A 13,615-nucleotide genomic window follows, 5' to 3' on the forward strand; every position below is an offset into this window, starting at 1 on the left:
CCAAGTTTCTTTAGCTTCCTGAGGAAGTAGAGGCGCTAGTGTGCTTTCTTGGCTGTGGCATCTATGCAGTTGTACCAGGATAGGTTATTGGTGATATTCACTTCTAGAACTTAGAGACTAGATGACCTGAGGTCAGGCTAGAGTGAAAGAGCAGCCCTGGTGCTAACTATAGAGGTTCCACACAAGTTCTGCTGCAAAGGATTTAGATGAGTGCTTTAATCAGATTGCCAATAGATGAAGATTGCTGGATATGCATACATAGATGCTTGGTGCATTGGTGAGGCTGCCTGAAAGCATGCAGATGGAGGCTATGGAGAGGGTGCAGAAGAGGTTTACCAGGATCCTGCCTAGATTAGGGGGCATGAGCTATAAGGAGAGGTTGGACAAACTAGGCTTGTTTTCTCTGGAGCGGCGGAGGCTGAGGGGAGACCTGAGAGAGGCTTATAAAATTATAAGAGGCATAGATAGAGTAAACAGCTGGTATCTTTTTCCCAGGATCAAAATATCTAATACTAGAGGGCATGCATTTAAGGTAAGAGGGGGAAAGTTCAAAGGAGATGTGTGGGGCAAGTTTTCTTTACCCCGAGAGTGGTGGGTGCCTGGAAGGTGCTCCTGGGGTAGTGGTGAAGGCAGATACGATAGAAGCATTTAAGATAGAAACATGGATATGCAGAAAATGCAGGGATATGGACCATGTGCAGGCAGAAAGGATTAGGTGTCATTAGCTCAATTATTTTAGCACGCCATCATGGGCTGAAGGGCCTGCGACTGTCCAGTGTCCTATATTCTATGTTCTCGACAGTCTCAAAAGACATGGGCCAGTCAAGTTCCAACCCTGTGCGTGGTTCGGTGCAGAGCCTGGAGCACCTCCTCCTCAGCATGGAAGGGAATGGTCCCTCTGTGTCCATACTTGCCAGTGATGTCTTAGCTTCCCCGGCAGCAAAATCGGAAGCCAGCCATCGCCTGAGCGCTGGGGCGGAAGATCAAGCTGCACCTGTGGCAGGAAAACTTGCTGTTACGAAAGGTCACTTCAACTGTCCCTCCTACACCATCACTGATATGTCAGTCCTCGGCCTGCTCCACTGCCAGGAGAATTCCAAGAGCCAACTGGAGGAGCAGCCCCTCATTTTCCATCTTGGAACCTTGCAACCTAGGGGCATGAACATTGAATTCTCCCACTTTAGGTAATCCCCACCCCCTTCCCCACAAGCCACCCCCCCCCCCCCCCCCACCATGCTTCTTCTCTTCATCCCTTTCCTAGCCTCTCTTTTTTCTACCTTCTTTTCCTTTCTCTCCTTACCTTTGACCCATCCTCCAGTGGATCTGCTCTCCCCTCCTCCCCCACACCTGCCTGTCACTATCTCTTACCTGCATCTACCCATCACCACCGTGTGCCCACCCCGCCTCCCCTCTTTTGTCCACCTATCACTGCTCTGCTTTTCCCTCCTATATACTGGGCTTCCCCTTTCCTTCTGTCCCGAAGAAGGGCCCTGACCCGAAACGTTGACCGCCTGCTTTTCTCCACAGATGCTGCCTGGCCTGCTGAGTTCCACCAGCATCATCGTGTTTTTCATGTGTTACGAAAGGTCATTGCTAATATTATGGCTCCACACACTGGTACTGAAAGGAGCAGTGGATGACAATGGTGTTCAGCAATCACTCCACCACAGATCACTGAGACCTCTGAGGCACCACTCAGGGATGGAGCAATGACTCCATGCAGCCCTGTCTCAGGATGACAGCCCTGGCACTTCTACGGGCATTTTCTATTTGTCATGTATGGTGCTACTAATTACGATGTGTTGCTGATATCTCCAGCACCAGTCTAGCATTAAACTCATGCCTACTGTTACTGTCACTGTTACTGGAAATACGTTTCTCATCCTGCTCTGTGGCTGTGACTATGGTTGCTGTATGTGGTGTATTCTTCTTGGGGTAGCAGAGTGCCAAAATATTGCTCCACACTAATGTGGGCATCTGAGAACTACCCCCAAAACAGATATGGCAGGTGATTCCTCCAGCTGAAAGGCAGGCACGGTAGCCTAGCAGTTAGCGTAACGCTATTACAGCGCCAGCGACCCGGGTTCAATTCCAGCCGCTGTCTGTAAGGAGTTTGTACGTTTTCCTCGTGACTGCGTGGGTTTCCTCCAGGTGCTCTGGTTTCCCCCCACATTCCAAAGACATACGGGTTAGGAAGTTGTGGGCATGCTATATTGGCGCTGGAAGCATGGTGACACTTGCAGGCTGCCCCCAGAACACTATGCAAAAGATGTATTTCACTGTACGTTTCGATAACAGGTCAATAGGGTTGTTAAAAAGGCGTATGGAGTGTTGACCTTCATTAGTCGGGGTCTTGAGTTTAAGAGCTGTGAGGTGATGTTGCAGCTCTATAGAACTCTGGTTAGACCACACTTGGAGTATTGTGTTCAGTTCTGGTCGCCTTATTATAGGAAGGATATGGAAGCTTTAGAAGGGTGCAGAGGAGATTTACCAGGATGTTACCTGGATTGAAGAGCAAGTCTTATGAGGATAGGTTGAGTGAGCTAGGGCTTTTCTCTTTGGGGAGAAGGAGGATGAGAGGGGACTTGATAGAGGTGTACAAGATGATAAGAGGCATAGATCAAGTTGACAGTCAGAGACTTTTTCCCAGTGTGACAATGTCTAACATGAGGGGGCATAATTTTAAGGTGATTGGAGGAAGGTATAAGGGGGATGTCAGGGGTAAGTTTTTTTACATAGATTGGTGGGTGTGTGGAACGCACTGCCTGCAGAGGTTGTGGGGGCAGATACATTAAGGACATTTAAGAGACTCTTAGATAGACATATGAATGATAGAGAAATGGGGGGGGCCATGTGGGAGGGAAGAGTTAGATAGATCTTAGAGCAGGATAAAATGTTGGCACAACACTGGGGCCGAAGGGCCTCTACTTTGCTGTATTTTTCTATGTTCTAATAAAGATATCTTAATCTTATCTTCTTCCCATCCTCTTCTCAGCTTCCTCCTCCTCCTCCTCATTCCCCCAATCATGTTGAAAGATGAGAGGGATGGACTCCAAAACTCCCAAGCATGACATTACGGGATTTGGCTAAAGTTTAGAGACCTAATGCCAGCCACACCTTTTCCTGCACACAATTGAAGCTGTCATGTTCACCAACATATTGAGCACCAACAATTATCCATGTTCAAATCCCTTCTTACTCACTGACAAAACTCAAAGTGGTCAATGATTGCCTTAAATAATGCAGGTGATTGTGTTCTTCCTGTTGCAAAAAGCTGGGTTCTCTGAGTGAATTGAACACATAATATTAGGTGGATCACTGAGTTCAGTTGGGTAGTACTGGGGAAAAATCAGTATCTAACTACTGATGCATCTCATGATTTGGACATTACATTCACCAATTTTCACTATAATTTCAATGACAGAAAAATATCATTGATTTAGGAATCTATTTTTTGCAGCAAATATATGGAGAGAAACAGAATTAATATTTCAGATGGATGACTTTTCATCAGAACTGTTTGCTCCCAAGTTATAAAATGTCTCAATAAACCACAATAAACAGATCTTAAATCAAGAGCACAATAATGTCTCTTGATAAAAGTGGCTAACACAAATTGCAGTGATTGAAGGAAAGTGACACGCAATTCTCTGTAAATAGATTCCTGTCAGAAGTCTCACCATGCCTTCAAATCTGACTGCTGAAAGATGCCAATCCTTTTATATAATAAAATCCATTGATTATTACAAGTTTGATGCATCGCAATTAGAGTTTTGTGATCCAATGTTTAGAATTATTTAGATGCCCACTTGGTTTCAAATAGTCCTTTCTCTGCAAAACCTCTTGCCCTTTCAGTGATTTTTATGTGAAATATCTAGAAGCTTTTTGGTAGCTAATCATCAGAATCAAGTTTATTATCACTGACATATGCCATGAAATTTGTGGTTTTGCAGCAACAGTATAGTGCAAGACATAAAAATTACATAAGTTACATAAATAAGTAAATAGTGCAAAAGAGGAATAACGAGGTAGAGTTCATGGGCTCATGGACCATTCAGAAATCTGATGGCGGAGGGAAAGAAGCTGTTCCTGAAACATTGAGTGTGGGTCTTCAGGCTCCTGTACCTCCTCCCTGATGGTAGTAACACAAAGAGGGCATGTCCCGGATGGTGAGGGTCCTTAATGATGGATGCCGCCTTCTTGAGGCACCACCTCTTGAAGATGTCGTTGATGGTGGGGAGCGTTGTGTCCGTGATGGAGCTGGCTGAGTCTACAACCCTCTGCATCCTCTTTTGATCCTGTGCATCGGAGCCTCCATAATGTAGGACATAAGGAATGCATTTAAGTTTATATCTCAAATGTAATTGCACCAATTTATCAGGACTGAGACTAAATTAACTTTTCATTACGGTTATTTATAATTGTTGCTTGTCTGTTTGAAGTGAAGATATGGACTACACACCACTCACCAGATTCTTTCAGACACTTAGGTACATCTTGTACAGAAATGAGAAATATGCCATTGAACAAACACATTTATTTTCAATATAATGAAGTTTTTTTATTGTCATCTGAACTTTATACTGACGGAGAGAAAACTCAAAAATTATCATAGACCATGCTGGAAACGTTCAGCAGGATGGGTAGCATCTGTGGAAAGAGAATTGGAGTTAATGTTTTAATTGAAGATCCTTCATCATAACTCCACCTGTTTTCTATTTACTGCACAGGATGGGCAGTTGCCAGCTTTGCAAGCTTCCTCATAGTGCGGCATTCATGTTGTGTAGCCGTGGAGGGTCTCTGTGACTCCCATGTGCCGGCCTCCCCACAGGCACTCTTCCTCATCAGCCTATCCAGGTCCCTCTGACTCCCTGCAAGCACTCCCACCGCCATTCATGTGGTGGTTCTATTCCCTTGTAACTGGAAGAATTTTGCTTGTATTGCGATGTTCCCTTAAGAGCTGCCTTCAAGGATTACATTTGTCAGGTTACACTGTGAGATCTGTGAGAACTTCCAACATGTCTGTGGCGAACATTGGGCTGAAACTGATGGTGCTGCACAAGGAAATCCTGCATCTCTGTTCTGTGGAGCAGGCAATTAAAGTTCTCGCTTTTTATACAACTTCCATAAATTGTGATAGGGTGATGTACAATACTGTTTTAATGATATAGAAAGAGTGTTAGCCCTGGAGTTTTAGCTTGTGGCATGCATGCTAAGACTGCTGCTACAAATGCTTTGGGCACCTGGAGTGGAGAGAGCCACTTTTCAGGCTTTGGCAGACTGAAACAGTGACAGGGTTTTCATGCTGATCATTGGCTCCATAGAGGTTGTGCTTGAAATCAATGGTATGAATAGAATGAACTCACAAGTTAATCTACCATAGAACCATAGAACACTACAGCACAGAAAACAGGCCATTCGGCCCTTCTAGTCTGTGCCGAAACGTTATCTCACTAGTCCCATTTACCTGCACCCAGTCCATAACCCTCCAGACCACTCCCATCCATGTATCTATCCAATTTATTCTTAAAACTCAAGAGTGAGCCCGCATTTACTACATCAGATGGCAGCCCGTTCCATACATCCACCAAAAAAATTTGAACCGTGACGCTTTCCAAGGCACAAGTCAGCTCTTACCAAATGCAGCAAGTATGGAAGCAGTGAAGCTATCAGCCACAAGCCTTGGGTAGCTGATATACAGACCTGCTAGTTCTTTTAAGATAAAGACCACCTGAAGTCATTGGGAATCCATACATCGTATTGTGGTGTAATTAAAACCAGTTTACTGATCCCCTTGTGACAATGCTAAGCTTGTTATTTATGCTAACTGGAAAGTGCCCTCTTAGTGGTTGATAGTGATTGATTGCACACTATAATAGTTAATTTAATCTTATAACATTACAGAAAATGACAATATGATCATCCCCATTAGAAACAGACCAAAATTTTGGAAAATGTGCTTTTATTTCCAATTAATAATTGACTGGATTCTTTAAGCACCACTGATATTCCAAATATCAAATATGTTTTTCTTGGTAACTGATTCATGCTCAATGTCAAAGTTTTGTTGGCCTGAGATGATATTTCTTCTGCAGGGTCAGTCTCCATATTTGATCTACATATGCATGGACCCACACAAGTGCCAAGCATTGACCATTTTCTGTCAAGATACCCTAACGATTTTCTGGGCCATTCAATAACATTAGCAACAAGAAATACTGAATTATCAATATGGAGGTGGTGGGGGGGTGGGAGTTCATGACTGCCCAACAACAAAACTATACCAGCCACATAAATACTCAGTACAAGTGTGATCTAACTCCTGACACCTCAAGGCTTTACCACAATCTACAAGGCACAAGTCAGGCTATGGTGGAATATGCTGCATTTGTCCAAATATATGCAGCTCCAATAAAGTTTATGGAGCTCAACGCCACCCTGGACAAAGAAGCCTGCTTCGTTAGCTTCCCATTCATTACCTTAAAGAATTCACTCGTGTCTGAAGATAACTTGGAAAGCAGTTCATTAGTGAAGCTGCTGAAGATGGTGGAGACCAAGACACCGCCCTTCCAGCCATATCCTGAGCATGAGGTGGCTGACATTCAACAATCTTCTATTGTGCAAGGTATGACTCCATCCAATGCAGAATCTTGCCCTTGATTCTCATTGACTTCAGTTTGCTCAGGCTCTTTGATGCCATGTTCAGTTAAATGTTCCATTGAAATCAAGTCCAGTCACTCTTACCTTGCCTCAGCTGTGTAACCATATTTGGACCAAGGCTATAAAGAGGTTTAGAAACAAGCCGTCTGACTGGAACACAAATTAATCATTAGTGAGTTGGTTATTAGTGTGTAAGGAGACTGACAGCACTGTTGATGATACTTCCATCTGGTTTTCTCACCAGACCAAAACTAGCTGGGAAATTCCAACAGATCAGCATGGAATTACTGGCTTTTACCCATTGTTACATTCAGTCAGTAGTTCATGGAACATTTTTACTAAATGATATCTCAGCCTAGTAAAATTACCCTTATCCAGTTTAGACTTTTCACTCCTGGTCTGTATTTCCGTAACCATGCTAAATCTAACTGATTTATTGTCTCCAAAATGCCCCCCCCCCCACTGTTACCCCATCTGCCTGCACGGATTAATTCCCTAAATTTCTAGTTGGGCTTGCTACATACTGATTAGAAAACAAGATTTCCCTGAATGCATTTCAAATGATACTCCAACTGCACCTCTCAACTGTTTTGTTCCCAGTTGAATTAAGGATAATTAACAACAGCTGCTGCTCTGAAATGTGCCTACATATTTGATCTTCCATCTCCCCTTACTTTCTGGGGGCTCATAGTTCATTCCCTGCAATGTGGGGGGTGAACTATGAGCCCCCAAAAAACCTGCTTTTTGTTCCTCAATCCAATCCATATGGTATAATTGGTATCTCCAGCACATCATCCCTCCTTACTGCCATTGCAAACTCCATCCTGGTTTTTTATCCCCCTTTCTGTCGTTCTATTTATCTTTAAACCATGTTTCAGTTATTGCTATAGTATCACCTCCCTCTTCCTCTCCTGGCTGTGTAGCTGTGGTCTTAGTTCACGTTGGGAGAGTTAACCAGAAGTAGGTAAGGAGGTGGAAAAGTGCAGGGATTAAGGGAGTAAGTTTATAGAGTGCAAAGCCTGGACAGCTGAAGACATTGTGAATGGGGAGATAATGTGTGAACAAAGGGAGTAAGAGAACGAAGAGATTAGGTAAGGTGCAGAGCTGCAGGAAGTAGGAAGGAGTACTTAAATACAAGAAAGAGAAATAGGACTATGAAGGACTATTTCAGCATTGGGTGACTGCATCCTAGTTCTCTGAAGTGAGAAATTCTAAAGATCAGTGTTGGAGTATTCTCAGCTCTTTCCAATACTATCATCAGTTGAACAAACAAAATAATGTGGCTTATGATATATGATCAATCTTGTGCTTTCATAGTTATTTCTTTGAAGCCCTCCTGATCGTGACATAGGGTTTGGGATATAATGCCAGCTGGTTAACATGATAAAATCATTTGCAATTTATGTAATATGACCTTCAGTACCAATCTTAAGCAGTACAAATACAGTGTATAATGTACAGTTATCTTCATTTACTCAAAGATGTTTTATAGGGAAAAGAATAATTCTGAATCCATCTTTTCAGCTGGTACATCCAAGTTCGATGGCTGAGTGCATCTTGTTTTTGGGATGTGGGCAGCACTATGTGAACCTTTCATTTTGTCATTGTCATTTTGTCATTTCGCTTTGTTGATGTGAATCCATTCTTGTAAACCATTGAACAAGGAATAAGGAGACAAGTGGAGTGTTTGAAAATAGATTTGCAGATTATGAAAGGGAATGCAAAAACCTTTCACAGCCAAGTAAAGAGTGAAAGGTCTAAAGGGAGACTAATCCTTAGAATTGGGAATATGAATTTGATGCGAAATCTTATAAATAATGAAGAAACTAAGCACTTCTGGAAGATAGAGATATGTAAAATTGGTAGATGCATCGAAGGTGAAACTTAGCACAGAAAAATCTGGGGGCATGGTGGTGCAGCATTTAGTGCTGCTGCCTCACAGCTCAAGGGACCCAGGTTTCTACACTGCAGAGTTTGCACATTGTCTATGTGATTGCATGGATTTCTGTCGAGTGCTTTGGTTTCCTCTCACATCCCAAAGCTGTGCTGGAAAGTTAACTGACCGCTGTAAATTACCCCTTAGTGTAGGGAAATGGTCCTTTTGTGTTATTGTAAGTTTAAAATGATAGATTTTGGGGAAGAGAATCAATATCTCAAAGTATAATCTCAAAGGAACTGCAGGAACAAAACAATAAAGAATATATATGTACAAATTCTTGAAAGTGGCAGGATAAGTAAAGAAGGCTGCTGGAAAAGATCCCAAAGTCTTTGGCTAATCAGTGGCATAAACTAGAAAGGCAAGAATGTCATGCTGAAGATCGAAAAATCACTGGTTAGACCCCAGCTGGTGTATTGTGATTGATTCTGACCACTGGATATCAACACTTTGGAAAAGATGAAGACTAATGAGACACGGGACTTCAATAATATGGAGAGATTCAAGAAACTGCTGCAATTCCTTCCTAAACAGTTATTAGGGGGGAATTTAATTGCAGTATTTAATATCACAAGTGAAATGCAGTAAGCTATGAGAATTTGCTTTCTATAGTGGCTGAGCTTTAAGATAACTGGCAAAATTTCCAGAGGCAATGTGGATAGACATCTTTTATGCAGTTATTTGATCTGGTCTGTAATACATTGTTGACAAAGTGGTGAAGCAGATTCAATATTAACTTTCTCAAGGGAAATGGAGGGAAAATATAGAGGCCAATGGTGAAATGGCAGGGGTTGAGACTAACTAAACCAGTCTTTCAAATAGTCAACATAGGCAATGATGGATCAAATATCCTCATTCTGTGTGATACCATTCTATAGCACGTGTTACAGAGAGATGTTGGTAGATCCATGCTCTTCTGTTGACATGACCTTACATACTGTAACTCTCTGCATCTTTGGAATTTCCATGGATGATGGTAGAGGTGAGTGGTGAGTGGTGGGGGGTGGGCAGTGCTGAAAAATGTGTGGGTATCTATTTATCCTATATGGTCATTCCATATAGGATAAATAGATACCCACACATAAACAGACACCTAGTTCTAGATACTCTAGTCAAGGGAAGCATCATCTTTGTATCTACCCTGTCAAGCCCATAGGAATAGTTTTGTTAGCTAGGGGTCATGGCTTAGCTGGCGCTTGAAGGTTATTCATTAATTCTATGGGTGGGGATAACTTTACATCCTGCACTTGATAGCACTTATTTGTAGAATACTTTGTTGAACACATCATGGCAGATGTAACCAGTCTCTCCCTGCAAATTCCTGCTTGGGAGCCTTCCTTTGCATGTCAGTGGTAAGTGTAGGCAGCTCACTGCAAGTCCTGAACCTGTAAATCTGTACAAAATTCTCAAGGGCTTGACAGGGTAGATGCAAAGATGCTGTTTCTTCACAGTCTCAAAATAAGAGGATGACCATGAGATGAGGAAATTTCTTCACCCAGACTGTGGTACGCCTTTGGAATTCTCTACCCCACAGGAGGCTTAGTCACCAAGAAGGCAGAAGTTGATGGACTTTTAGATGTTAAAGGAATCAAGGGGTAAGAGGTCAGAAGAGGAAAGTGGCATTTGAGGTAGAAGATTAACCATAATTTTATTGAACAGGCATGAGGGGCTGAATGGCCTACTCTTGCTTCTATTTCTTGTGCTCTTATCAGAACAAGCATTTTGTGTAGAACCACCTATCTGCTCCTGTGAGATGGACAATACTGCCAAGGCAACTTTAGTTTCTTAACCCTAGATGCCTTATGGGTGTGAACAGTTAATTACAGAACAACTAAGTGGCTGCAGCTCAGCAATTACCAGGAATTTATTGGATTTGAGTTTCACTTTGCTATGCTGGGATTTTATATCAAAGTTGCTAACCAACTATCATAACCACAAGGCTATTGCAGCCAGTAGGAATGTGGAATCCAGGTTATATCATCACATTTACAGTTCTGGGAATGAAAATGTACACTGGGCAGTATAATTTAGTTTTAGAATCTCTATGACGGATCAGAAGATGCCTCATCAAGATGATATGGATGAAACCAGAATAGCAGATCAAGGTCTTCTTTGATTAATTACAACTGAAAACATTTCTTTTTGAAATTGATCCACTGAGCAAAATATCACAAGCCATCCTTTTAATATTTTGCATAAAAAAGACTTATTATGAAATAAATCATCTACTTAAAATATGCATTTACTGGAGCAACCTTTTAAATACAAAACTTGCTTTGTAGAAGAGGAAGGAAGTACAGGCAACATCACTGTTCACAACATCTAACAACTGAATATGTTATCCTGGTGAACAGCATTTTAAAGGCCCATCAATGGAATTTGCATTAGTTTCAATTTACTTGAATTATTTTCAGCAGCATCTATACAATTAACAATTTGTTAACCATTGATGGGGTTTTTATGGAAGGTTGAAGCAGCGTTTGAAGATGCAGAAGGGAATTAAAGATAAAACACATGAGATTCGCTAGGCAGGACAAACTTGACCTTGAAAGGTTTGGGAGAAAATGAAGGCTGAATAGAAGAAAGAGTTCCATGGTATTGAAGTCCTAGTGAAGAAAGGACTGGGCTACAGACCTTTGGGAACATATTGAAGTAGGCAAAGAAAAGATTTGCATTCATAGGACATCTTTCATAGTCTTAAAATCTCCCAGAGGGCTTTATTTTGGAAATACAATCACTCTTGGAATCCAAGAAATATATCAGTCATTGTGCACAGTAAGCTCACACAAATGGCAATGTGATAACAACTTCCAGGGGAATTATTTTGGCACTGTGGTTGAGAGATGGATATCAGGCTGTGTACTAGGAGAACGATATCCTTCACAAAAGTGCCATGCAATCTTTTCTGTCTAATTGAGAAGCAGACAGGGCCTTAATGTCTTACCTGAAGGACAGCATCACTGATGTGCATTCTCTCTGAACTGCATTGAAAAATCAGCTGGAATTTTGTGATAAGTGTTTGATGTGGTGTCGAATCCACCAACCATTGACTCAGAAGGAGGTTCACTATTACTGAGCAATGGATGAAGAGGGGAAAGCATAATCAGTAACATGAACATGTTTGCAGAGGAATGGGAGTGGAAAGCAATGGCAATAATAGCATTTAGGCCCCACTTTCCAGCACACCGGTAACTTCTGGTGTGCACAAATGAGTGAAAAACATCATATTAGTGGATCTCCTGTGGTTTATGGCATGTGCATTGAAGTAGTGCAATGCCACCAAAATGTTATGGATGTCAGCAGACAATCAGGGCTTTCAAAATCCGTAGGTTTTTGTTACAGGGATATGGACGAATGGAGACAGTACAGATCAGCAGCTGAACAAGCTGCGGCTGCTCCTAGCTGCTTTCATTATTGGATCCACACCCAGAATAGGGTGCAGATCTACTAACTGGGTCTTGGTCAGCGGCATGTTCAGTTCCTGGCTGGACCTGAGAGATCGGCGACAAGCTCAACCTGATGGCCAAGTATTTCAAGGCAGTGCCTGCTCTTGCACCAATTCAAATGCAGTGAAGATCCCAATTAAGTGCTGGAGCAGGAATTGGAGACTGGCATTTGCTTTACATATCCATGGTGGGACTGAAATTGGTATTGGAATTGGTTTATTATTGTCACTTGTATTGAGGTACAGTGAAAAACTTGTCTTGCATACCGTTCGTACAGATCAATTCTTTACATGGTGCATTGTGGTGGTACAGAGTAAAAACAATAACAAAATACAAATACTTAGTGACATAGAATTTAAATTTAAAAGAGTAGAACGATTATAGTAGAAGTAATGAGTACATAGAACAGTACAGCACAGAACAGGCCCTTCGGCCCACAATGTTGTGCTGACATAGCTAATCCCTCCTACCTACAGAATGCCCATATCCCTCCATTTTCCTCTCATTCATGTGCCCATCAAAGCCCCTTTTAAAAGCCACCAGTGAATTTGCCTCCACCACCCTATCAGGCAACGCATTCCAGATATCCACCATTCGCTGAGTAAAAAACGTACCCCTCACGTCTCTTCTGAACCTACCCCCTCTCACCTTAAATATATGCCCTCTGGTATTGGATTGCTCAGTAATAGGAAAAAGGTATTGCTTGTCCACCCTATCTATGCCCCCCATAATTTTATACACTTCCAACAGATCACCCCTCAGCCTCTGCCACTCCAGAGAAAAGAGCCCAAGTTTGTCCAGCATCTCCTGATAGCAGATGCCCTCTAATTCAGGCAGCATCCTAGTAAACCTCTTATGCACCCTCTCTAAAGCCTTGACATCCTTCCTACAGCGAGGTTCACACAATACTCTAAATGCGGCCTAACCAGTGTTCTATAGAGATGCACCATAACTTCTTGACTCCTATACTCAATACCTCGATTAATGAAAGCAAGCATTCCATAAGCCACCTTAACCATGCTATCTACCTGTGTAGCCACTTTCAGTGAGCTTTCAATGAGTAGATCTGCAGAGAGCAGCTTGCAACGAGTCGCCACACTCCGGCACCAGCTTGGTTTCCCAGTCAAAGCCCCATTGTGATTGCTATATGATGAGTGATACTGCAAATGCATCAGTCTGATTGTCAGCTGAGATCGATAAGGTTCATATGTGGTTTCCTCAAGGATGAGGAAGCCCACATTTCAACATCCATATCATGTTAAGACCAATAACCATTTATAATAAATTTACTTTTGATGGAATTCAAATAATTGGTCAGAAAAAACTCTGTTGTCTAAACTCAGAGGTGAAAATCCTTTGCTTGGGTGAAGGGAGTGGAGGTGACATTGTAACTGGAATTCTACACCAGGGGACATTTTTGAGAGGAGCAAAGAGGATCTTACATGGACAGAGGGTGTGGGTGAATGGCTGAAGCAACCACAAAGCATTTTTGCTTCAAGAATAACATTCCGCAGAGAATAAAGCTCCACGAGAAAGCTGCCCTCTGATAACTATTAAGGCTTGCTGTGTCAAC

This window comes from Pristis pectinata, chromosome 20, assembly GCF_009764475.1.
Source record: "Pristis pectinata isolate sPriPec2 chromosome 20, sPriPec2.1.pri, whole genome shotgun sequence".
NCBI classification, from domain to species: Eukaryota; Metazoa; Chordata; class Chondrichthyes; order Rhinopristiformes; family Pristidae; genus Pristis; species Pristis pectinata.